Source organism: Bos mutus, chromosome 28, assembly GCF_027580195.1.
Source record: "Bos mutus isolate GX-2022 chromosome 28, NWIPB_WYAK_1.1, whole genome shotgun sequence".
NCBI classification, from domain to species: Eukaryota; Metazoa; Chordata; class Mammalia; order Artiodactyla; family Bovidae; genus Bos; species Bos mutus.
The window spans coordinates 40,197,706-40,223,497 of NC_091644.1; the positions used below are offsets into that span (position 1 = coordinate 40,197,706).

The 25,792-nt window shown below is 43.1% G+C and overlaps 1 protein-coding gene across 1 annotated transcript in view; it reads left to right on the forward strand.

Annotated features, from left to right (window-relative positions):
* SIPA1L2 (signal induced proliferation associated 1 like 2) overlaps positions 1-25,792 on the forward strand; it is a 245,437-nt gene that overhangs the window by 405 nt on the left and 219,240 nt on the right. The window lies entirely within an intron of this gene.

Below are 25,792 nucleotides of genomic sequence, written 5' to 3' on the forward strand. Positions count from 1 at the left end.
GGGGCGGGGGTCCGACTGGCAGATGCGCCCGTGCTCCGGAGTCCGGGGTGAAAGAGGAGCCGTCGCCGTTCGTTCTCAAAGTTATCGATCGGCTGAAAGGTTATCCCGGTCTCTTTGACGCGAGCACTAAACGAGGACTCTCCGGGCGCGCAGCGACTCCTCCGTGACTAACCCGAGAAAAGAGAGAAAGGTTGCCCGGCGCGGCTCCCCGGCGCGCCGGGCGGGGTTACTTGCTGAACTTGCTGCAGGGTTTATTCCCCGGGAAGACGGTGTGCCCGGGGCGCGAGCCCTCGCAGCTCCCGCCCGTCTTTGTAAGGTCCCAAGCGGCCAGCGAGCTCCCTTCCTTGTGGCCCGACGGCTCCCCGGCTCCCCTGGGTCCGCAGCTCGCTCCATCCTCCGCTCCCGGTCCTGCTTGGGGGCCCGCGTATCCTTGAAGCTAGTTTGGCCAGGTCCTGGGAGTATCCCCTTGAGCACCTACAGATTAATTTCAACCGCGCCGCAAACCCAAAGAATCAATCTCGGTTCATCATCTGTGAGCGAGAGCCGATGCTTCTCGGGAAGAGAAAACAAGTTGGCATGGCCCCTCTGGGAGATATTTGTCATCATTAACCTGCTTCAGTTAAATTAATTCAGCCCAAGATGACTCCAGCGTGAGTACTGGAAACATCAAGTGCATTGGCCACGGAATTGTGGTCACCAAACAATCTGATTTTGGTCAAAACGCAATTGTAGACTTTTTGAATTTTGTTTAGACTTAGACATGGTTTTTGATAAGGATGGCCTTTTTTAAACAAAGAATTTTGGTGATTCTCATAGGTTTGCTCAGTAAGTTCCAAATAGTCACTTAGATTTTTCTTTTCTTTGCCTCTTTTGTCTGCAGTTTTCATTTCTAAATGTTAACACTAGATGGCTTTCTTATGACAGGCATTTAGTAAACTGTGCTTTTGAGTTGGCTGTCTGCAATCCAGGTTGTAATTTTTCCGGTTTTACAGTCAGTAATGGGAGAAAAAAAAATCCCCAAAACTGTTGCTTTCTTTGAAATATATTATTTCCCTGTAAAACTAATATTTATGTAGGTGTCATAAAGTGGTCTGTTACTTCTGGTGTTTCTAAAGATGTATTTCAGGAGACAACTTGGTTACTGTTTTTAGTCACAAATTTAAAGATGTCTGTTTTTACTTGAAAAATTTAAAGTTCTACCATGAGACTTAAAAAAAAATTCTATTTATATAACATTTCTACTAAGGATGTTTTCTGCTTACCTTAGAAGCTAGTTGCTTGATTCAAAACAGTATAAAAGAATGTAATTCATGAGAAAGTGCAGTCTTTCTTGAGTTTTTGGTACGCATAATATTGATTCTTTCTAAAGACTCTGTGGATGCATTTTGGGGAAGAGATGTTGTTGAAATATACATGTATGAGTCAAACATTGTGTTGGGGCCATTTTTATTTCCGCAACTGATATTGGATTGGGTGTTTCATTTCTAAGCACAACCCTTTTTTTCAAAAGTACCATGACTTGTAGTTGGCCATTTAGGTAGCAGCAGGTTCTTAATTTTGTGTTTTCAGGACTTTTTCTCTAAAGTAAGACCATGGCAGCCTGTCCAAATCTTGCCTAGGTAGGCAGACTCATTGAGAAGCTGGAGAAATACCTCAGCATTTCTCATAGCTGTTACTTATTGTGTGTGTGTCTTACCCAGCTTAAAATATGATATGTTAAATTTGTTGGTTCTAAATTAGAGCATATTCACAAATAGTTGGGGAAAAAAAAATAGACCTCTCTCGCAAACATCTGGGAAGTATGGAATGAAATGAAATCAGAAACAGCTTTTATCAGTACCCACATGCTACCTATAGATGGGGTGAAATGAACTTGGATAAGAAGCAGTGTAAGCATTTGGTGTAGAAAATAAACCAGGAGATAAATTGCAGGTGTGGAAGTGGAGCTTCTGGCTTTATAGTATGGGCTGCACATTTTCTGTAGTTGATTTAAGTGTAAATTTTCCATCAAGTGCTTTTGATGTGTTTAAATCTTAGCCTTTCTCAAAGAGCTATAATTTTCTGGAATGAAAGAAGGAAATTGTCAGCATCATGATTTGACTTTTATGGTACTTATTGTAGTTAAAGCTGTGTAATACCGTTTGTGAGTTTTATTTTCTTTTGAGACTGGAATGGTATTTAGAAGGCTTCCCTGATACCTGAGCTTGATCAGCACCTGTCCACCTTGAGGCATCTCTTTACCTGAGGTCAAAGGGTTATTGGGTTATTCTTTTTGGAAATCTATCTATTCTTCAAAGTGAGGAAATAATAGTGAGGTATCTTGAAAGGGCAATGGGCTGGTAACTGAAACTGGTTTTAGAGTTCTGTGTTTGGTCATCAAAACTCATTTAAAGGGGTGTGTTTCCTGCATACTTTCCAGAGAACTGTGTGTTTATGTAGATACAGCCCCCTCGTCCCCAGTCGTAATTGATAGATGAAAAGGGTTTTTGTGTGTGTGTTTTTTTTTTTGAGATTGAGGAAGGCATTGTGTCTTTGAACTTATGATCTGCTTAAGGTGGTGGTTTAGAATTACAAATCCCTTCAAAGACATGATGAATTAGAAGAAAATTTAGACTATTATTGTCAACTGAAAAGCAAAGTTTTTTTTTTTTCCTGTTTTGAACTTGAATGAAATATGAAATACATGCCTAAAGAATATAGGGAACCATATTCCAGATTTTCTCCTTCTATTAATGAACCTGTTCCCTTACAGGGTGATGTGACAGGAACCTCTGGCTTCCTGCTTCTAGGGCCTGGCACAGACGAGCTTGGATAAAGTTTTTTCATGATCCCTTTCAGCACCAAAATTTTAGGTTTCTTTAATGTTTTAAATAAATGTATATATAGAGTAATGAACATGACTGATTGGGTTAGCTTATGTTTTTTCATGATTGTCTTTTCTTTCTTTGATTTATAATAAGTTGGTATGGTGGTTTAGTGCCTGCCAAGCAGGAGACCTAGGTTCGATCCCCCAGTTGGGATGACCCCCTGGAGAAGGAAATGGCAACCCACTCCAGTATTCTTGCCTGGGAAATACCAGGGACAGAGGAGCCTGGTGGGCTACAGTCCATGGGGTCACAAAGACATACCTGACTTAGCATCTAAACAGCAAAGCTGGCACGTGAACATTCATGAGAGTTACACCTGACTTAGTTTACACCTGGAAATCTGGGATTCAGAAATTGCTTTTCTGTTACAGTGACATTTAGCTGTGACCCCCTTTTGAAGGGAGGATAACAGTGCGATAGGAATTAAATACCTCGTACATTCAGAGATAAATTATTTTGATCCTTTGTGAACTTGATTCATAAACTTTGGTTCCAAAGAGTGGTCCAAGGAAGCCAGATCTTACAGGAGAGGTTCTGTTTCTTGAGAGGTTTCACATTTAGTGTGACCCACTTCCTTTATATACGTGTGTATGTGCGCGTGCATGTGTGCTAAGTCGCCTCAGTCGTGTCTGACTTTTTCTGATGCTATGGACTGTAGCCCACCAGGCTCCTCTGTCTATGGGATTCTCCAGGCAAGAGCACTGGAGTGGGTTGCCATTCCCTTCTCCAGGGGATCTTCCCAACCCAGGGATCGAACCAGCCTCTCTTATGTCTCCTGCATTGGCAGCAGGTGGGAAGCCTCTGTGTGTGTGTAGTAGTAGTAGTAGTAGTAGTAGTTGCTCAGTGTGTCCCAGCCCAGGGATCAGGCGAATTCTTTACTGTCTGAACCACCAGGCAAGCCCCACATGTGTGTATGTGTGTGTATGTGTGTGTGTGTGTGTGTGTGTGTGTGTGTGTATATAAAATCTCCGCCCCCCCCCACCATACAACATTGTATAGCTAATTTGGGTGATAGCAAAGAAGAAGATGTGCAGAAAGTTGAGTTTAGTTGTCATAGCATCTCTTTACCACATAAATCCATAAGGTTATCCTTTCATGTCATTCCTATACTTTTTGTTTCTGTCTACTTCTAAAATTAAAAATCAGAGACAAAAATTAAATTTTATAGGTTTTCAGATTTGCCACTTTTTATGTTGCTACGTACATATATTGAAAATTAACAGCAGCAATTCCTGTCTATTGTCAAGGTTTTACATCAAGATACACTGATATACCAAGAAGAAATGAACAAAAAAAGGGAGGACATGTATGTATGTTTTCATTACTGATGTAGGGAAAGTTCTTCGTTCAGAGAGGGCATAGGTTAAAATTACTCCCACAGGTGTATATACCACCATACGCAGACACTTTTCCTTTTGCATAGATCAGTGAAAACTTCACTATGGACCAGGGTTTGGAAATCACTGACCAACTCAACTAACCCTTCTTTGATGTTGGGGTCCCTTTATATATCCACACGTGGCCTAGTAAGGGATGGAGAGTTCTACCCTTCTGATGTTTTGACCAGAAGGTGGTTTTTTCCCTGTCGAGTTGAAATCTAATTTTACTTGTTAATAGGAATTCTATCCCCTTGGTGGCCTCCAGAACTAAACCTTCTATAGAGGTGTTCTCGTTGCTCACTGGACAGTACCTGTCCAGGTACGGCCTGGAGCTGAAGTCTTCCTTCTCACGACCTGTGCAGAGTAGAGTAGGGGTGCCCTTCCTTCAACTTGCAGGTCCTGTCAAGTTCACATTCACCTTTTTACTCAAACTCAGAGAGTTTCCTGTTCACGCGAACCTCTAGTTCTTAGTCACATGCTGTCTTGAAGCCATGTCTTCCTGTCCTATGCTCATGCAAGACCTAGCATTCATCGGACTTTTTCTAATTTTATTTTGGCTGATTCTTCCCATAGTGCTTTTGAGAATTTGATGCTATTATCAAAGCACCTTTGCCAGCCTTCCCAAATAAATGCTGTCTGCACATTAGATATCTTACCTAAGTTGCTGGCTACACTGTGAATGGTGTCTCTGGAAGTTTCCTTCTAGGATTGGTTGTGAAGTAAAAATTGCTCAGTCGTGTCTTACTCTTTGTGACCCCATGGACTCTTCATGGAATTCTCCAGGCTAGAATACTGGAGTGGACAGATACCCTGAAAGATCATGTCAGGCCTTCTTTGTGGGTCCTGCTGACCAAGTTACTCCAAGAACTGAGTTCATTTCCAGTGTGTCCCTAGTAACTTGAACCATGCTCTGCATGGTGGGGAATTGAGAAATAGATGTTCAAAGATTGACTGAGGGAGGGACTGAGAAGCTAGGGCTGTACTGTGACCTGTGACCTCTGGAGGTCTTAAACACTAAAAAGATGGTGGGAAAAAGCAGAATGTTGAGGACTTTCTTAAACACATCTTGCAGTCTGGTATTGTCTCATTTTGAATGGCTTTCAGATATTTGGGGACAGGCACCATCTTTTCCCAATTCCCTGTGTCTTAATTAGTTGATACCCTTTTCTTCCTGTTTCATAAATAATCATTTAGCCGTAAGGGGTGTCTTGAGTGCTACCAATTGGATTACCCTATGCGTTTCACTTTTGTGTAGTTGCTAAATCTTCCAGGAGAAGCTCCCAGTTAGTTGAGCTGTTTAAGAAATCAGAGTAGTCTAAAGTAGGCTATTTAGTAATGTGTTCAAGTACTTTGAAGTGAAAGGAAAAAAAAAATCCAGGTAAAGAGCCAGTGTTAAAAATGGTTACTGTGGAAAGTAATTATGCTTGGGTGAACACAAAATTATGTATGCTAAGATGAACCATCATGAAGACATTAAAAAAAATCTCTGACTGTAATGCTTAGGGCACAGTAGTGGGTGTGGTCTGCATGATTGCTTTCACTGTCTTCAGGGGACTTTGATAATTGTTGTACCCTTTGGAAGGACTTCCCTGGTGGCTCAGATGGTAAAGCGTCTGTCTACAATGCGGGAGACCCGGGTTCAATCCCTGGGTTGGGAAGATCCTCTGGAGAAGGAAATGGCAATCCACTCCAGTACTATTGCCTGGAAAATCCCATGGACAGAGGAGCCTGGTAGGCTACAGTCCACGGGGTTGCAAAGAGTCAGACATGACTGAGCAACTTCATTTTCTTTGGAACAGTGGATATTCACATGGTTCAGAAATAGGGTAGGGGTACAGTCCTCTTTGTATTGAAGTTTCTAATAAGTAATTTTAGGAATTATGCTTCTTCATACAGGGCACATGCTGTTGTTTAGAGAAATTAATGATTTAATCTAAAGAACAATGATTTCTTTGTAGTAGGGTCTCTAAACTTTTTCCAGTGTGCATCCCAACTATACAGAATTTCCTGTGCTTAATATACATATGTGCACATACACGTTTGTCTATATGTGCTTGTGTGTGTGTATGTTTAATATAGTGTGTGTAAAGAAGTGAAAGTGTTAGTTGCTCAGTCGTGTCTGACTCTTTGCGACGTCATGGACTTTAGCTCACCAGGCTCCTCTGTCCGTGGAATTCTCCAGGCAAGAATACTGGAATGAACTGCCATGCCGTCCTCCAGAGGATCTTCCTGACCAAGGGATCAAATCCATGTCTCCTGCCAATATATATATGTATATATATAGCGCAAACAGTAAAGAATCTGCCTGCAATGCAGGAGACCAGGGTTCAATCCCTGGGTTGGGAAATTCCTCTGGAGAAGGGAATCCACTCCAGTATTCTTGCCTGGAGGATTCCATGGACAGAGAAACCTGGTGGGCTGTAGTCCGTGGGGTCGCAAAGAGTTGGACACGACTGAGCGACTCACACACACGCACACACACACACGTGTGTGTGTGTGTGTGTGTGTGTGTGTGTATATGTATATAAAACTTTACATGTTAAATATAGACATTGTAAGTGCGTGCTCTGTTGCTCAGTCATGTTGACTCTTGCAACCCCATGGGCTATAGCCCACCAGGCTCCTCTATCCTTGGGATTTTCCCAGCAAGAATATTGAAGTGGGTTGCCATTTCCTCCTCCAGGAGATGGACATTATAAAACATAATAATATACATTTTAAGAAGTCTGATAATAAACCTAAATGAATATTGGAGTGTTCTGATTCTTAAGAGTCTGCTTGTTACCCTTTGAAATGTGTGGCCCGGGTCCTGAGACCACTGCTGTCTTACCCTCTCTGTTTATAGTTCAAGGTTGTTTGGAAACAGTTTCTCTGGGGCCTGCAGGGTCTTGTGAATGGAAGCATAAGACAGACTCTACCTTTCATAGGTCTTCTGTTTACTGTAATTGTTGTTTATTCTGAGGACAGTTTTTACTTTGGTCAGTTTTCTTCCAGAATTGGTTGTGGGTTGCTTAGTGAAGTCGCTGAGTCATGTCCGACTCTTTGTGACTCCATGGACTATAGCCTACCAGACTCCTTTGTCCATGGAATTTTCCAGGCAAGGATACTGGAGTGGCTTGCCATTTCTTTTTCCAAGAGATCTTCCCAACCCAGGGATTGAATCTGGGTCTCCCTCCTTGCAGGCAGATTCTTCACTGTTTGAGCCACCAGGGAAGCACAATGGGTTGCTTAGCTTGAGGTTTCAACTTAGGAGTGGGGTGGGAGAGTGATGACATGGTGGAAGACACCATTCTCCTTGCAGAGTTTCTGGTTGAACTCAGCTGTCTGGGGAGCATCATATTATTGAAGCATAGAGGACACAGACCCGGAATGAGGATAGAAGGAAGTCACTAATCACGTGGTCATCTAGAAACTTCTAACTCAGAGAAAACCATAGTTCAGAAAGATACATCCACCCTAATATCTATTGCAGCACTGTTTACAATAGCCAAGATAAAAAAACAACCTAGATGTGTATCAACAGAGGAATGGATAAAGAGGAGGTATAACATAAATAAAGGGGAATATTACTCAGCCATGTAAAGGAACAAAATTGGGTCATTTATAGAGACGTGGATGGACCTGGAGACAGTCATACAGAGTGAAGTAAGTTGGAAAGAGAAAAACAAATGTTGTATATTAACATGTGTGTAATCTGGAAAAATGGTGTAGATCATCTTATTTGGAAAGCAGAAATAGACACAGGTTTAGAGAACAGATGTATGGGCACCAAGGGGGAAAGGGAGGGGTGGGGGGAATTGGGAGTGGCACATGTACAGTATTGATGTATAAAACAGGTAGCTAATGAGAATACACTGCACGGCGCCAGGAACCAAAGCATTGTGGTGACCTGAATCGGAAGGAATTCCTAAAGGGAGGGTATCATGTGTGTGTATAGCCGATTCACTTTGCTGTACAGTAGAAACCAATACAGCGTTGTAAAGCAACTATGCAAAGTGAAGAAGTGAGAAGCAACCATACTGCAATAAAAATTAATGGGAAAAAAAAAGAGCAAGAACAGTTTTGAAAGTGTAGGTTAATATTGGCTAGGACAGTCACCCCAGGTGCACGACGGGCTAGGGTCCTAGCTTCTGGAGAGCATGTGGGCTGGAGCGGAGGAGGGGAGGGCCTGGTAGCCGCCAGCTCCGCCTGCACTGCCCACCCCACCCCGCCTCCCCGTGTGCTGAGCCATTTTACTCCATAGCGTTTACTCTATAGCCTGACATGATGTTGTACATTGGTTTTCCTGTGTTTATCTTCTGCCTCCCCTCCACAGAATGTAAGTGCCCTATGAGTAGGGACATTTCTGGTCATTACTGCTGTATTCCGTGTACTGCCCTGGTTTCTGGCACATAACAGCCTCTTAGCAAACAAATATTTGATAAAGGCAGGATTGAAAGCCCCGGGTTTAAACACGAAAGCACTGTGTGTCTTGGCTTTTGTTGAACTAAGGAAGTGTTGCCTTGAGGTTCTCATTATTTCTATTGTAAATGATCTACCCAAACAGCCTTTTATGCCTCATTTTATATCTTTTCTGGGTCACTTGAAATGACCTGTAATTGAACTCTGATATCAAAGTGCTGAAAATGGAGAAGTCGTTTCTGAAGAGGGTGACAGCGGAACTCCACCTGTTATACCATTATTGCCCCATTCCAAGGGGTGTGGTTCGGGGAGGGTGGGCACCCCAGGGTGAGAGGGTGTGCTTTACACCTTTCCCAGGTTTCAAAGTCTGATACCACCTCATAACTGCATGGCCTTGGCCTTACTGGGATCAGATGAAGCTGCAATTCACTTACAAGTCTGGTTTGGACTCCTTAATAAAGATAACTGGAAAGAGAGGATTTCTGAATTGTTCCGCATTATCTTTTCTCTCTCAATTGATGATAATTTCTACAGGAAATAAAGATTTTGTAAAACCGATCAGTAGTGTATGTATACCTTCTGCTAACGTAGTCCTTTTACTTGAGAATTGCGGAGTGTGTTGGAACATTACTTGTGCCTTACGTGCAGTAGGTGCTTCCTAAGCATAGGTAGAAGCCTTCTATCTTAATATCCTGAGCTGGTCCTAATTCCTATAGTGCATGAATTCAGGGGGATGCCATTGTAACTCCTGCTTGTTTAAATGTGTGTATTAAGGTTTGCTATAAGAGCTGAGGGCGAGGCTGAGAGATTAAATAATAGTAAAATCACCTAATCTGTCAGCAACTTTGTTATTTGAAGATCATTGGAAGTCATTTGCTTGGGATAATGGATCTGTTTAAAAGGTTTACTTTTTTTATTAAAAAAAAAATTTTATTGGAGTTAAGTTGATTTCCAGTGTTGTGTTAGTTTCAGGTATATAGCCACGTGAATCAGTTTTATATATACATATATCCGCTCTTTTTTAGAAGAAGTTTTAAGTGAGACGAAGGAGCGAGGGAAGTTAATGCTTTTGACTTAGGAACAGGATAAAGAACTGGGGAGAGAGATTCCTGAAGGTAGATTTCAAAACAGCCATTGTGCTTGAACTTTTATTTGTGGTCTCCTGCAGACTGGAGAACCTTACAAGGCTGATGCGATTTATAACCCCCTGCCTGCTGCCCCACCAACGATGTGAAAACTGAGATTTCAGACAAGAACACACGTGATTTTCTGAACCTTAGCTCTTAAGAGTTTAAATTTGCCTTTCTGCTCCCATGTGGGACCCTAGGTACCTTGTGGGGTCCTATTGATCTCAATAAATCATAAAAAGAATGGGGGACATGGGCAAAGAAAGTGTATTCAGAGGAGAAAGCCAGAATTATGTCACTGCTGCCCCTGCAAGAGGGAAGTGGTAGCCAGGAACAGGCTGCAAAGCCATTGTTCTAGCCTAAAATCCTTCTATCAGCCAGTGGATCCTCTGTTATTCATGAGAAATTTTGTAGTTTAACAGTTCTGCTGATTGAACCAGGCTTTCTCCTCTCTGCTGGGAAGCGAGAGGGCTCTCCTGCGATGCTGCGGAGAACATTTCTTTCTCTCCTGAGTCTTTGCCAGGATGAAAAGAAGGATCAGAGGAAACCGATTTTCGTTTTGCATTTATACTTCGCTCGATTTGCATCATCTTTGTTTAAGTCAGTTGAATGTGAAGCCCTAAATAAATTTCAGGCATTTAAATATTTAAAAGGATTCCTCCACCATACTAAAGTACTCATTCAAAGAATGAGTACTTGCAACAAAGAAAATAACCCCCTTACAGACGTAGCCCATACAGGCTCTGCTCACCTTGTCACTGAATTATAAAACATTAATAGCGGAGTGAGAATGGAAACAGCCGCAGAAATGCTTGGCTGGCTCTGTTCCAAAATATTGTTTCCCTGGTAGAGAAAGCAGGACGATTTGTTTAAAACTGGCAGTCGGCCAGTCAGAAGAGCTCTGACGCCATCCGTGCAGTAACTACTCTGCTCCGACTGCTAATTTTAGGCTAGTTAAATCTGGGTGATGTCTGATGGCTGTTGTCGCTGTGTGTCTGGCTATGTGGAGCTTTCTAAATCTATCCTCTAGGCCTGGCATCACAGCATCACAGCTCACACTTCTTTCCCAGACGCGCCGTAGCACAGAGGGGATGTTGAGTTGGCCCAGGATATGTGGACAGAGTGAGGAGCAGGCCCTGGGAGGGTGTCAGGAGGCACTGCCTTTCATCTCACGATTTCCTTTGCTACTTGGTCCACAAACGCTTATCGTGCTTGCCTTCTGCTGTGGGAAGCGTGGAGGAGGATGCAGAGAGGCCCAGCCTCCAGGCAGCAGTCTAGGGACAACATTTGCTTGTTTTCTACCTATTCCTGCAAGCTTTGGGGCTTTTCTGGTGGCTCAGATGGTAAAGAATCTGCCTGCAATATGGAAGACCCAGGTTCGGTCCGTGGGTCCAGAAGATTCCCTGGAGAAGGGAATGGCAACCCACTCCATTATTATTGCCTGGAGAATTCCATGGACAGAGGAGCCTGGTGGACTAGAGTCCATGGGGTCGCAGAGTCAGACACGACTGAGTGACTAGCAGTTTCACTTCCACTGCAAGCTTCCACCTGTTTACCACGGACCTTTCTGGGGAATTTGCTGATGGTCCAGTGGTTAAGACGTGGCACTTTCACTGCCATGGGCCTTGAGTTCAATCCCTGGTCAGGGAACTAAGATCCTACAAGCTATGTGGCGTGGCAAAAAAAAAAAAAGCAACGAACAAAAAACCTAAAAGCCCCCAACTGGACTTTCTGGAAAAGGTAAAACTAAGGAGAAAGATGAGAATTTTTAAAAAAGCATTTGGGACTTCCCTTGGAAGAGCAAAGTAGCATTTTTTTGCTACTGCAGAAGACGGAGGTGGGATGAGGGCTTGGTGGAGTGGTTCAGTGTTGCTGGTTGCGCCTGATTCTTCTGAAGCCGTGGAGCCTGGCAGGCTCCTCTGTCCATGAATTTCTCCATTACCATGACTGGAGTAGGTTGCCATTCTCTTCTCCAGGGGGATCTTCCTGACCCAGGGATTGAACCACATTGTAGCTCAGATTCTTTACCACCTGAGCCACCAGGGCAGGCTGGAGTGGTTCGGTGTCTGTGTCTGGCTTACTTTGCTTCCAGGGCAGTGAGTAGGAGCCAGTTTTCAAATGGGGATGGCCACACAATCTTAGGTTCTCTTTAAACTCTGGCATCTGAGATTTCCAGGTTACCAGGGGGTGTCCTGGGGGTGAGGCCTTGAGAGCAGGGATCTGATAACTCCATCCCAGGCTTCTGGCCCAGGGAAGTGCATGGCACAGTCAGCAAATGACCAGACTCAGCATTTCAGGCCACAGGGAAACCTTGAGGTTATCTTGGAATCAGTCTTCCTCTTGGTACCAATTTATAAATAAGAGAATGTGAAGAGAGTGGTTTGCCACCTAGGCCCACTGTTTTTGGTAGAACAGGCTGCCCTGTTAGGTGACCTAGCCTGGCTGATGGCCATTCATCACATATATTAGAAGATTCCTATGTAAGAGGGACTCTTGGGTTGATGGGCACTGCAGCTTCTTTCAGAGTGAAGACTCTGGGTGATGGAGTGCATGGTGTTTGGGCATATAGTCAGGAGAACATTCAAGGAAAAGGTAGGATCCGGATTAGGCTTTGGAAAATGGTCAGGTTTGAATTTTTGTTGAAGGGCTCTTATATGCAAAGCCACTCATAGCTCTGTATGGAACAGCAGATACAAATTAAACCCTGTCTCTGTTAGCAGTTTCTCAGATCATAATACTGTCTCCATCAACTTACTCTGCCTAGGACCAAACTTAGATCCCAGCCTGGTTTGGGTTTTGCAACCTCTCGGAGAAGGCAATGGCAACCCACTCCCATACTCTTGCCTGGAAAATCCCATGGGCAAAGGAGCCTGGTAGGCTGCAGTCCATGGGGTCGCTAAGAGTCGGACACGACTGAGCTACTTCACTTTCACTTTTCACTTTCATGCATTGGAGAAGGAAATGGCAACCCACTCCAGTGTTCTTGCCTGGAGAATCCCAGGGACGGGGGAGCCTGGTGGGCTGCCGTCTGTGGGGTCGCACAGAGTCGGACACGACTGATGCGACTTAGCAGCAGCAGCAGCAGCAGCAACTGGATTTTATTAACAAAAACAGCTTTAAGAAAAGTGATGGACAGTATTTTCAGAGTGATTGATTAACTTATCTGTCATGTAAGATGGTCAATCTGATTCCCCTCCCCCATTGTAATTTGCTAAAGATTACAGAATGTATCTGTAAACCTAAAGCAGGAAATACTCTGGACTCATCAGAGATGAAAAGCCAACATTTTAAAACAAATTGAGATGTAATTGACATATAACATGATTCTAGTTTCAGGTATAGAACATGATTCAATACTTTTATGTATTGTCAAATGATTATCACAGTAAGTCTAGTTAACATAATCTATTGCCACATAGAGAGATACTGATTTTTTGGTCTTGGCATTATAACTTTTTATTTATTTTTTTTGGTTATTTATTTGGCCATGCTGGGTGTTTGTTGTGGCACTTAGGATCTTCGGTTGCGGCATGTGGGATCTGGTTTCCTGACCAGGGATTGATTGGACCCGGGCCCCGTGCATTGGGTGTGCAGAGTGTTAACCACCGGACCACCAAGGAAGTCCCAGAATTTTAAGATCTACTCCCTTGGCAATTTTCAAATACACCTTACACTGTTACCAACTACAGGTGCCATGCCGTACATTAATCACATCCCCTGGACGTAGCCATCTCACTGACTGAAAATGTGCACCTTTAGCCACATCATTTTGGTGTGAGGTCACTGACTTTGTTTCAGTTGTTTGTTTGGAGAATACCGCACAAGTATTATATTTGAAATTCAAGGTCATGTTGTTTTAAGACTTTATATTTAGAAACATGACTTTTGGTAATTCATATACCAAAGTGGATTTACTTTAAAATAGTTTTGAGCAATCAGTGTTCAACTGAGGCAGCCTTAGGAAGCATGGCTGTGGACAGTGAGAGCTTCGGTCACTCAAACACCTCGTCCACCACTCCGGCATCCCTGGGACCAGCGTTCAGTTGCTATCCACGAGCTCTTTTTACATCCTGTGAAGTAGTAGTAAGTGCTGAGTAAGATTCGCATACTCCTTTACGCTCTAAAACAAGAGATATCAGCATAATTAGCATATACTTTCCCTCAGCCTATTTTCATGCCAAATTTCACATAGGTGAGGTTGGACTGTGAAGAAGGCTGAGCACTGAAGAATTGATGCTTTTGAACTGTTGGAGAAGACTCTTGAGAGTCCCTTGGACTGCAAGGAGATCCAACCAGTCCATTCTGAAGGAGATCAGCCCTGGGATTTCTTTGGAGGCAATGATGCTGAAGCTGAAACTCCAGTACTTTGGCCACCTCATGCGAAGAGTTGACTCATTGGAAAAGAGTCTGATGCTGGGAGGGATTGGGGGCAGGAGGAGAAGGGGACGACAGAGGATGAGATGGCTGGATGGCATCACGGACTCGATGGACGTGAGTCTGAGTGAACTCCGGGAGTTGGTGATGGACAGGGAGGCCTGGCGTGCTGCAATTCATGGGGTTGCAAAGAGTCGGACACGACTGAGTGACTGAACTGAACTGAACTGAAGATTAAAGAAAGAATTATATAGTATCCTGGACACGTATACTCACCACTTAGATTCTACAGAATGTTAGCATTTTATTGTATTTGCTTTGTATATTCCTATCCATCTCTGTCTACCCATCAATGCTTTTTTTTGTGTGTGTGTGTGGAAGTGTTTGAAAATAAGTGGCACACGTCAGTATACTTCACTGCTAAGCACTTCAGCACACATGTCATAATTGAGTCTAAAACTTTAAAATTTTTTTGAGGCAAAGTTTATACAGGGAAATGCATTGTATAAGTGCATTTTGAGTGTATCATTCTAGGAGTTTAGGCAAATGCATGTAGCTAGTAGGGCTTCCCTGGTGGCTCAGATGGTAAAGAATCCATCTGCGATGCAGGAGACCCAGTAGTGGTAAAGAACATGCCTCCCAGTGCAGGAGACATAAGGGATGTGAGTTTGATCCCTGGGTCGATCCCAGGAAGATCCCCTGGAGGAGGGCCAGTATTCTTGCCTGGAGAATCCCATGGACAGAGGAGCCTGGAGGACTATGGTCCATGGGGTCGCAAAGAGCTGGACACGATTGAAGCAGCTTAGCATGCACTACACAGGTATCTGTGTAACCCATACTTCTTTTAAGATATACCTACCACCCCAGAAAGTTATCTCAGGTCTCTTCCCAGTGTTCCCTCCCTATACCCAGCCTAGGCAACCACTGTCCCTTTTTTCTGTTTGTTTTGAGTAAGTTTCGCCAGTTCTTGAACTTCGTATAAAGGGAATCCAGCCATATATACTCTTTTGTGTAAGGCTTCTGTCTCTCAGCAAAATAATTTCTGCTTTCCCACCCACTTTTAAGTATATTATACCAGGCTGGCTTACCTCGGCCTTGGTCACATGATCACATGCTCTTTTCAAGGATCCTATTGTCAAGTGATATCAGGAACAAGTTTCTCTTAGGTATTTGTATATTTTTCGTAAGTCTCATCTTTCCCAACAGTGGTGTGGTTTTCACATCTGAGATGGCCGTTTTCTGAGTGGGGCTCTTGAAAACCCAGCGCTGCTTCTTTCGGTTTGCCGGCGTGTGCTGCAGGGCTGCAGGCCAGCTCCAGGCATTCAGCTGGGCTCTCTGGCTTCTGAAGAGATGGACCCAGACCCTCCATACGCATCATCCCATTTATTGTGTTTGCTACTTGGAAACCTTTAGGTAAAAGAGAGCACGTCTCTTTATTTTTGCAAACCTATTCTTAGATTTGTGATAAACTTCTTAAAGAAGTTTGAAATAGAAAATAAGTTTTTGTAAGGCATCTTTGAGGAACAGAGTTGATCTTCTGTATTCATAGGGATTGTTTTCAGGACAATGCCCCCCACTCAGAAACCAAAACCCAGGGATGCTCAAGTGTTTTATATGAAATGGTGTAGTATTTGCATATAATTTACACACATCCTTCCATATACTTTAAATCATCTCTAATTTACTTATACTACCTCACACAATGTAAATGCTATGTAAATATTTGCAGGTGTGTGGCAAATTCATGTTTTGATTCTTTGGAAATTTAAAAATATGTTCAATCTGCGATTGGTTGAATCTGCACTTGTAGAGCCTGGGGAATGCAGAGGGCCATCTGTAATTTCTAGTTCAAATGCAAGAATTCTGAAACCTAAAATTTCCTGACTTTTGTTTTATGACACTGTATAGAGGAAACTAACCAAGTAAGGCTGAAATATTAGGAGATTTTAAAATCATCTGTGCTGAGGAGATATTTGCTGGCAAAATAAAATCCTAGTTGACTTAAGAATAAAATGCCAGGATTAACTGCCCCCGTTGCTCTGCCCACTGTTATTGGAGTTTCAAGTTGCTAAACCTCTCCAGCTATGATCAAAACCAAGAAAAAAGTTCTCCTCAGTAGTACTGGTCTAATATTTATACAGAGTGTACACACATCCCCCCACACGGTGCTGTCAGTGTATGAAGACTTTCCTTTAAGGCTGTGTTGGGTAGGGTAGTTCTCCCTGCTCTAAAAGAGACTCCAGAATGCAGTATCAAACGAGAGAGAGGCTGGCTCCTTTCTTGAGTGACAGCTCGAGGTCTGAGCAGGTGGGCTGCTGACACTCAGGGACCCGGGTTCCTTCCATCTTGTTTCTCTGCTTCCAGTCTTTGTCCTCACTGATTGGTGGGAATCCACTGGGCACGTCTGCACTCAGGCTGGCCGAAGGGGAGGGGGCACTCAGGAAGTGGTCATCCGAAGACCCCAGAAAGAATCTGTATCACTTCTGCCCTTGTCCTCCGGAGAACTCAGTGACCTGATCAAGGCTCACACTCAGGGGTTGCTGAGCAGTGTCCCCTTGATGCTGCAGAAGTGGCCTTGCCTTTGACATAGAGCATGCTCATGCAGAGTGACTTACTTGTCAGATACTTCCTGCCTACTCTGTCCTGCCAGGCACCATCCTAGGGAGGGACTCAGGTTCTAGGGTGGGTAGGCAGAGGGGGGTGTTGCTGTTACGGCTTATTCATTCTGGAAGTAGAGTCGGTCTCCTGGTAGTATTTGCTTTTGGTGGAATTCTCTTTAAATTGGAGCCAGTGCTGTCTTCTTTTTTTATTTTCCACTTCTCAGGCAGTTATCTTTTTTTTTTAATATAATTTATTTTTTTAATGGAGTATCATTGCTTTACAATGTTGTGTTAGTTTCCCCCCTACAATGACATGAATCAGCCATGTGTATACATGTATCCCCTCCCTCTTGAGCCTCCTTCACATCCCTGCATCCCACCACTCTGGGTTGTCCCAGAGCACTGGACTGAGCTCCCTGTGCTATACAGCAGCTCAGTACTGGTCTTCTTGAAGTGCAGTCCTGGGTGGAGGATGGGAGGGATTAAGTCTGATAATAATGAGGTTGCAGGCAGATTCTGTAACTTGGAAAGAAATGTTCCTGGGGACATGGATTAGGGAATGTAATAAAGGACTAGTTCCCCGTTTAAAATTCAATCTCATAATAGAAGGCTTAAGAGACACTTGATGAATGGAACCCTGGTAATCATTTATTCAGGAGCCTGAGGGCTTCTGGGGAGCAGAAACCTCCCCAGCGAGTGCAGGAGCTCTGGCTTGTGTGTCATTCAGAAGGCAGTTGCATGGGGTCCTGGGGCGTCTCCAACTCAGAGAGGAGCTGTGGGGTCTCGGGTGCAGCCTAAGGACGTGGCTGTGCGTGTGATTCCCCCTCTTCTAAGGAGCTAACATCACACTGTGTGTGTGCGTGCACATGTTAGTTGCTCAGTCGTGTCCCAACTCTTTGAGACCCTATGGACTGCATTCCTCCAGGCTCCTCTGTCCATGGAATTCTCCAGGCAAGAATACTCCAGGCAAGAATACAAGAATTCCCTTCTCTGGGGGATCTTCCCAACCCAGGTATCGAACATGGGTCTGCTGTATTGCAGGCAGATTCTTTATCGTCTGAGCCACCAGGGAAGCCCTAACATCACACTAGTGAAGTGAAGTCACTCAGTAGTGTCTGACTCTTTGAGACACTGTGGACCGTAGCCCCACCGCTCCTCCATCCATGGGATTCTCCAGGCAAGAATACTGGAGTGGGTTGCCATTCTCTTCTCCAGGAGATCTTCCTGACCCAGGGATTGAACCTGGGTCTCCCACATTGTAGGCAGACGCTTTACCATCTGAGCCACCAGCGAAGTCTTAATATCACACTGCTTTCCCCTAAAATAGCTGGTAGACTCTTTGCGAGCACCTTGAAAGGCTCTTGAAGTGATAATCTGATCAATGGGAGTGGCAGTCTGAGGGACCCAGGGGAGCAGATGTGAGTCTGTCTGGACTCCAGGGGCCAAGGTCACTGCCCCCTAGGTGCCAAGGGTGGTGATGGCGGGGAGTGGTCACCCTACATGGGCTCTGACTTCTGTGTTCTCTGGCCATCCTGTGGGTTTCCAAGGATGTGCAGAGTGAGCCTGGTGGTACCAAACATGGCTGTTCCTTCCATGCGGTCACCTGGGACTGTGAGAAGTTCAGGGACTGCATCCAGCTTTGAGTTTATTCAAACTTCTGTTCTTTTCCTGGAAGTTGGAGTGTTCATGTTCTTGAATGACAATCTGAGTGATAGAATTGCCTGCGTCATTTTCCAGTAACCAATGAAAGGCGGGGAAGTGAAACTCCTGAAATAAATGATGCTTGACTTTTTAAGGCTGGAGAGGCTGAGCAGTTTATTCTTTCAGCAGGAACATCAGGGCCTCTTGACAATCTGGGAGTCGCCTCGGTTTCCTTTCACTGGCTGCTGTCTGTTCAGGCTGCGGTGCAGATGGCTTGTGCTGAGTTTGCTAGTTTTTGCCAATAACTTAAGCGTGGAAGGAATCAGGGAACCTCCCGAGCGATGAGAACACAGCTGCTGAGGATAACGTGGAGCGAAGGGGAGCGCTCCTCAAGCCTTTCACTGGCTTTGCGGACAGTAGCTGTGGCTGAGCAGCTACAGATGGTGTGTTTGCAGCTCGCGCTGTGGCAAGTTTGGGGTTTTTTTTAACATCTTTTTATTTGTAGTGAACAAAAGAGCCCCATGTGGAGCCTAATCAGCTAGATCAAGTGTATATAACTTCAGAGGACGGTGCCTCTCTCTTGACTGAAATATTAAACTCCTGTGTAAAGGAGGAAAACTAGCCTGGTGATTTATTGGCATCTGGCTAAACCTGACATGCCTCCAAAATGTGTGCACTTTGACTTTCAGTTAATGGGTAAACATTTGCATCTTTGCTCTTATAAGTCACTATTCTATCTGCCCAAATCCTTCATTTTTTTTCAGCCTGCGCTGTTGCACGAAGTATTTGGCAGCCCCTGTGGGGAGTGTGGGCCTGTATCTCATGTATTGAGTGAGTTTAATTTGTAGGCAGAATGATGTGAAGGAAAAGGGAATGCTTCTGGAGAGGGTGCTGGTGTCTCAGGGGTTATGTCTTTCATGGGAAGAGTGGGAGAAGATGCCAAAAAAATGGCAAATATCCTAATAATTCTCACAGAAGTGGCTTTTTTTTACCTACCACCTCCCACTTAGTTTCTTCTGTTATCTTTGGACTCAAAATAAAGACCTGTCATGCCCTGCTTTGAACCCTGGGGACAGTTCTTAGGTTGTTGTGTCCCAAACCATCCTGGCTTCCTGGTGTTCACCTGCTGTGGATTGAACAGGCACACAGCACCTGAAAGATCCTATTCAGTGCACCCTTACTGGAAATGAACCAATTTGATCCCCATCAAGAATTATTTTTGCCATTATGTCTTTTCTGTTCTCGAAGTATAACTTCATTTGGAGGTGTTCAGATCCTTCTAATATTGTCTCTAAAGTGGTATCTTGGTTTTGTTCACAGTTTTAAATCCTTGTTGCTTTCTTCTGAATGTTTATTTTTTATTTTATTTAAATTGTTTTTAAATCTTACTAATTTCTTAATATTTGATGACTTGTTAAAATTTTGGATGTATTAGGTTAAAATGACTATATTATTAAAATCAATTTGATCTTTTAATTTAAATAAGCAGGGTGACAATATACAGCCTTGACGTACTCCTTTTCCTATTTGGAAGCAGTCTGTTGTTCCATGTCCAGTTCTAACTGTTGCTTCCTGACCTGCATATAGGTTTCTCAAGAGGCAGGTCAGGTGGTCTGTTATTCCTATCTCTTTCAGAATTTTCCACAGTTTATTGTGATCCACACAGTCAAAGGCTTTGGCATAGTCGATAAAGCAGAAATAGATGTTTTTCTGGAACTGTCTTGCTTTTTTGATGATCCAGCGGATGTTGGCAATTTGATCTTTGGTTCCTCTGCCTTTTCTAAGACCAGCTTGAACATCTGGAAGTTCACGGTTCATGTATTGCTAAAGCCTGGCTTGGAGAATTTTGAGCATTACTTTACTAGTGTGTGAGATGAATGCAATTGTGTGGTAGTTCGAGCATTCTTTGGCACTGCCTTTCTTTGGGATTGGAATGAAAACTGACCTTTTCCAGTCCTGTGGCCACTGCTGAGTTTTCCAAATTTGCTGGCATATTGAGTGTAGCACTTTCACAGCATCATCTTTCAGGATTTGAAATAGCTTAACTGGAATTCCATCACCTCCCCTAGCTTTGTTTATAGTGGTGCTTCTTAAGGCTCATTTGACTTCACATTCCAGGATGTGTGGCTCTAGGTGAGTGATCACACCATCATGATTATCTGGGTCGTGAAGATCTTTTTTGTACAGTTCTTCTGTGTATTCTTCTATATTCTTGTATATTGTGTGTATACTTGCATATTCTTATATGCAGAATACATCATGAGAAACGCTGGGCTGGAGGAAGCACAAGCTGGAATCAAGATTGCCGGGAGAACTATCAATAACCTCAGATATGTAGATGACACCACCCTTATGGCAGAAAGTGAAGAGGAACTAAAAAGCCTCTTGATGAAAATGAAGAAGGAGAATGAAAAAGTTGGCTTAAAGCTCAACATTCAGAAAACTAAGATCATTGGCATCTGGTTCCATCACTTCATGGGAAATAGGTGGGGAAACAGTGGAAACGGTGTCAGACTTTATTTTTTTGGGCTCCAAGATGGTGCAGATGGTGATTGTAGCCATGAAATTAAAAGACACTTACTCCTTGGAAGGAAAGTTATGACCAACCTAGATAGCATATTTAAAAGCAGAGACATTACTTTGCCAACAAAGGTCCATCTAGTCAAGGCTATGGTTTTTCCAGTGGTCGTGTATGGATGTGAGAGTTGGACTATAAAGAAAGCTGAGCACCGAAGAATTGATGCTTTTGAACTGTGGTGTTGGAGAGGACAATCTTGAGAGTCCCTTGGACTGCAAGGAGACCTAACCAGTCCATCCTAAAAGAGATCAGTCCTGGGTGTTCATTGGAAGGACTGATGCTGAAGCTGAAACTCCAATACTTTGGCCACCTCATACAAAGAGTTGACTCACTGGAAAAGACCTTAATGCTGGGAAGGATTGGGGGCAGGAGGAGAAGGGGACGACAGAGGATCAGACGACTGGATAGCATCATCAACTCGATGGACATGGGTTTGGGTAGACTCCGGGAGTTGGTGATGGACAGGGAGGCCTGGCTTGCTGCGATTCATGGGGTTGCAAAGAGACGGACACGACTGAGTGACTGAACTGAACTGATCTTTTAATTTACTTAAAAATTAGTAAAATTTTAAACTTGGTCACACATTAGGGTCACACTGTATTTTTATGGACAGTGCAAGGCTAGGCCTGGTCATGATCAACAGTCGTGTCATCTCTGAATGTTTAGATTACAGGTAATTTCCAGAATTGTTGGAAGACAGTTCTATATTTGATGCCTCTGGAGAACATATAGACCCCTGTTAGACTTGGAGGTCATCCCCTTGACTCCATTGGAGGCGTGTGTGACTGCTAGAGACCACCTGTAACTTTGCTTTTTGCCTCTGATCTGGGACTTCTGAAGCCTTGATCAGCATACCTGTGAAAAAAATCTAGTATGAAGTCTTATAAAAATGATATATTTTCAGTATAATACCTTTTGGAATAGAGACCTTGTCAAGTTTATTGGAAAAGTACTGCTTACCATCCTGCTCATTCAGCTTCTCAGCTGAAGTTTAAGCTGAAGGTCAGAGAGCATCCTTGGCCCTCTGTGTTTTGGGTCTTATTTGTTAGCACATACAGCTTTTTTTAAAAACTCATTTTAGAAGTGTGAGTCAAAGTTGCTTTCTGGACAGAGGTGCTTCCTCCAGTTGTATTGCCTTTATTTCTCTTTATGTATTCACTTTATTCTGCTTTTATCAGACACTTGCCCTGGTGTTGTGATGAGTTCAAGCTTGTAGAGACTGGTGTTGGAGGTGGGGGGCTCCCATGCTGAGGGGGCCTGAGCCCTGAGCTGATTCTGGGACCTGGGATCCCATCCAGGTGCCAGGGGTGGTCCTTGTCAGGGTTGTGTGTGGAGTTGTGTGTGTGTGTGTGATTTGAAGGCAGACCCCAGAGAGCTTATAAATATTTTATTGTTTATTAAACTCAGTAGAATTTCTCATGTGTTTCATTTTAAAAAATCTGTAGATATAAGCAAATCTCTCTCCTTCCTGTCATCTTTGATAGTCCTTAGACTTAACCCAGAAAACGACACTCCTATGAATGCAATCATAATACACGTAGGAAGAAAGAAAGTCATTTAAAGAATTGTGCAGTTCATTCACTGAAACTGAGCATTAGGGGATTAAAATGATGAGTCACAGTTACACACGCAACATTGTCTTGTTCTGTAACTATGACCAAACAAAAGTAATGCAAAAAGGAGCAGTTTCCCATGTTAAGTGCAATTAATTTCAAACAAATACCACTCGTATCAGTATTTAAAGGTTGTAATGTGGTAAGTGAGCTTGCTTGCTTCTTGCTTATTAATTTATCTAGTCAGAGTCAGATTGATGACATGCTGTTTGCAGGAGATAATATATATCTAAATAGTTTCTGCTTTAAAAAAAAAGATTTATCTACTTACTTATTTTTGTCTACACCGGGTCTTCCTTGCTGCGCGTGGACCTTCTTTAGTTGTACTGCACGGGCTTCTCATTGCGGTGACTTCTCCTGTTGCAGAGGCAGGCTCTGGGTGCTCCGGCTTCAGTAGTTGTGGCTTTTGGGCTCTAGAGTGAGGGCTTAGTAGTTGCAGTGGATGGACTTAGTTCCCTGTGGCATGTGAAATCTTCCCCAGCCAGGGATTGAACCTGTGTCCCCTGTATTGGCAGGTGGATTTTCAACCTCTAGACCACTAGGGAAGCCCTCTGTTTTGTTATAGAGAGACCCTCTCATGGAAGACATGCATTTTTGCATTGATAGAAATGGGAGAAGAGATTTTAAAGCACTTTCAGTAAATTCAGTTTATTCACTTTAAACTTTTATGCAAAAAGTAAGCAAATTATGTATTTCACAGTTTATCTTTGAATCTGTCACTGGTGGCCCGTTTATTCTCTAAACTTATCGTACATTTGTCTTTTGGTGACCAAAACGGATTCTGGATTTTGTGTACTTCTATGTCACAGTTGACAACTAACTATAAAATATCACAGTCCTAGTACTCGTAATGGTCATGATTAGTCATGAGTCTCACCATACCAGTCCAACAGCTTCCAAACTGCACTGCAGGTAGTTGATGTGGGTCATTACCCTGAGTTAGCTTTCAGAGAAGCGAAGTTAAATTGTGAAATACAAGCCATTAGAAAAGGGATCACTTTAAAATCAGCTTCCGCTTCTTAAAAGTGGGGGAATAGCATTAGGTAACATCTGACTTCATGAAGACAGATCTATAGTTGGTGGAGGGAGTAGTTGGTGGATAGGATGATCTTTGGAAGAGTTCTTTTTTTTTATTAAAAAAATTAAAAAAAAATATTTAGCTGTGGCTGCACTGTGTCTTCATTGCTGCACTGGGCTTTCTCTAGTTGCGGTGAGTGGGGCTACTCTGCATCGCAGTGCAAGCGCTTCTAATTGTAGTGATTTCTCTTGTTGCGGAGCGTGGCTTCTGGAGCATATGGGCTTCAGTAATTGTGGTGCACGGGCTTAGTTTTCCTGTGGCATGTGGGATCTTCCCCGACCAGGGGTTAAACCCCTGTCCCTTGCACTGGTGGGCGGGTTGTTAACTGAAGCACCAGGAAAGTCCTGGAAGAGTTCTTTTGTGCTGGGAAATGAAGGCAGGGCAGAGGGACGTCATAGCTCCTCTGGCCAGGTTGGCCTGCCTGGCCCGCCTGGCACTTGGTGGGTGTTTCTGCCTCGAGGGCTTGTCTTAACCAGGAGTGCTGGTCAACCCCTAACTCTACATGGACCTCCTCCTGTTTGCGATCTGTGCATGGAGATACAAATGTGCAGCAAATACAGAAAACCTTTATTAAGTTGAGTCTTCTGACAGTACCCAAATGCAAAGATAATGTTTTAAGTAAGAGAAGGATCATATATAATTGGCTGAGGTTGTGTTAAGAGGGTAGGACAAGAGAGAGAATATTGAAAGCAGTGGACAGCCCATTTGTTTGCTTTCCAGGTGGCCTGTCCTCTGCGCCATCTCTTGCTGGACCTTTGTCCCCTTGTGAGAGGTCTGTACCTGAGATTCTCTGTCTGTTCCTCTCCAGAGATGAAAGGTGGGGTCTGGGTGGGAGATGGAAACTTTACCAGGTAACCCTACACCTGTGCTGGAAGACTTCAAACAAAGCTGCTCCTCCAGGGCTCTGGGTCAAATGTTAACAGGCCAGAGGAAAAAAGGGACGATGTAGATTTCCTGTATATTCCAGTCACGCCAGTCTGCTAGGCCAAGCTCTGTGCAGTTTCTAGTGAAGTAGGAGATTAATAATTGTGCAGGGATTTGAGGTGGGGAATTTACCCCAATGACATAATCACAGTTGCTCTAAAAGACATGTAGAAAGATGCTCATGCAGTATTAGTTATAGCGTGCGAAACTGAAAAAATATTGGCAGTAAGACATTAAATTATGATTCTCCATATGATCAAGTAATTTAAATCAATTAAATAGCTTGTTTTATAAGGCCGCTTAATGACATGGGAAAGTGTGCATAGAATATTAAATGAAAAAATTTATTGCTAAGCAGTATATATAATAGATCCCCATTTCACAGGAAAATTAAGTATGCATATGCATTAACAGAATAGGATACATTAAAAAATTTACGGTGGTTATTACTTATGATTGTGTTATGTCTAATTATCATTTTTTCTCTTTTGCACTTTTTCCAAGTTTTTTCTAAAATGAACATACTAATTTTATAACAGGAAAAACATAATATTAAAATATTTGAATTATAGAGACAGGTATGGTGGTGGTGGTTTAGTTGCTAAGTCGTGTCTGACTCTTGTTAACCCATGGACTATAGCCCACCAGGCTTCTCTGTCCATCGAATTTTCCAGACAAGAATACTGGAGTGGTTGTTATTACCTTCTCCAGAGGATCTTCCTGATCCATGGATTGAACCCAGGTCTCCTGCATTGTGGGTGGTCTCCTGCATTGATGGTGGATTCTTTACTGACTGAGCCACTTGGGAAGCCCTCTGACAGATATATGTGTCCTTTACAATTATTAGTATGTTTCTGTATAGTTTTTTGGCTTAATATGTAAATTTGGTTTTATTTTATTACGAATTTTTTTGATTTGTATTTTTGAGTTATGTTTAACAGAAGTTTTCGAGACAAGTAATTAGCAAACATTTATTAGATACTTCTATGTCTAATAAATATGTTTTTAGTACATGTTCTTTACCATAAAGGCATTTATAATCTAAGTTAATATCATGTAGGTAGATGTCCTTTGAAAATTATTTGATCTTGTATGTTAGAGTTTAAGCATTAGATTCATTTAACCCTTTGACTGCCTTCTTTCATTTAAACTTGTTGCATGGGAAAAAATATGTATACTTTAAAGGCATTAAATTCATTCATGGAATTTA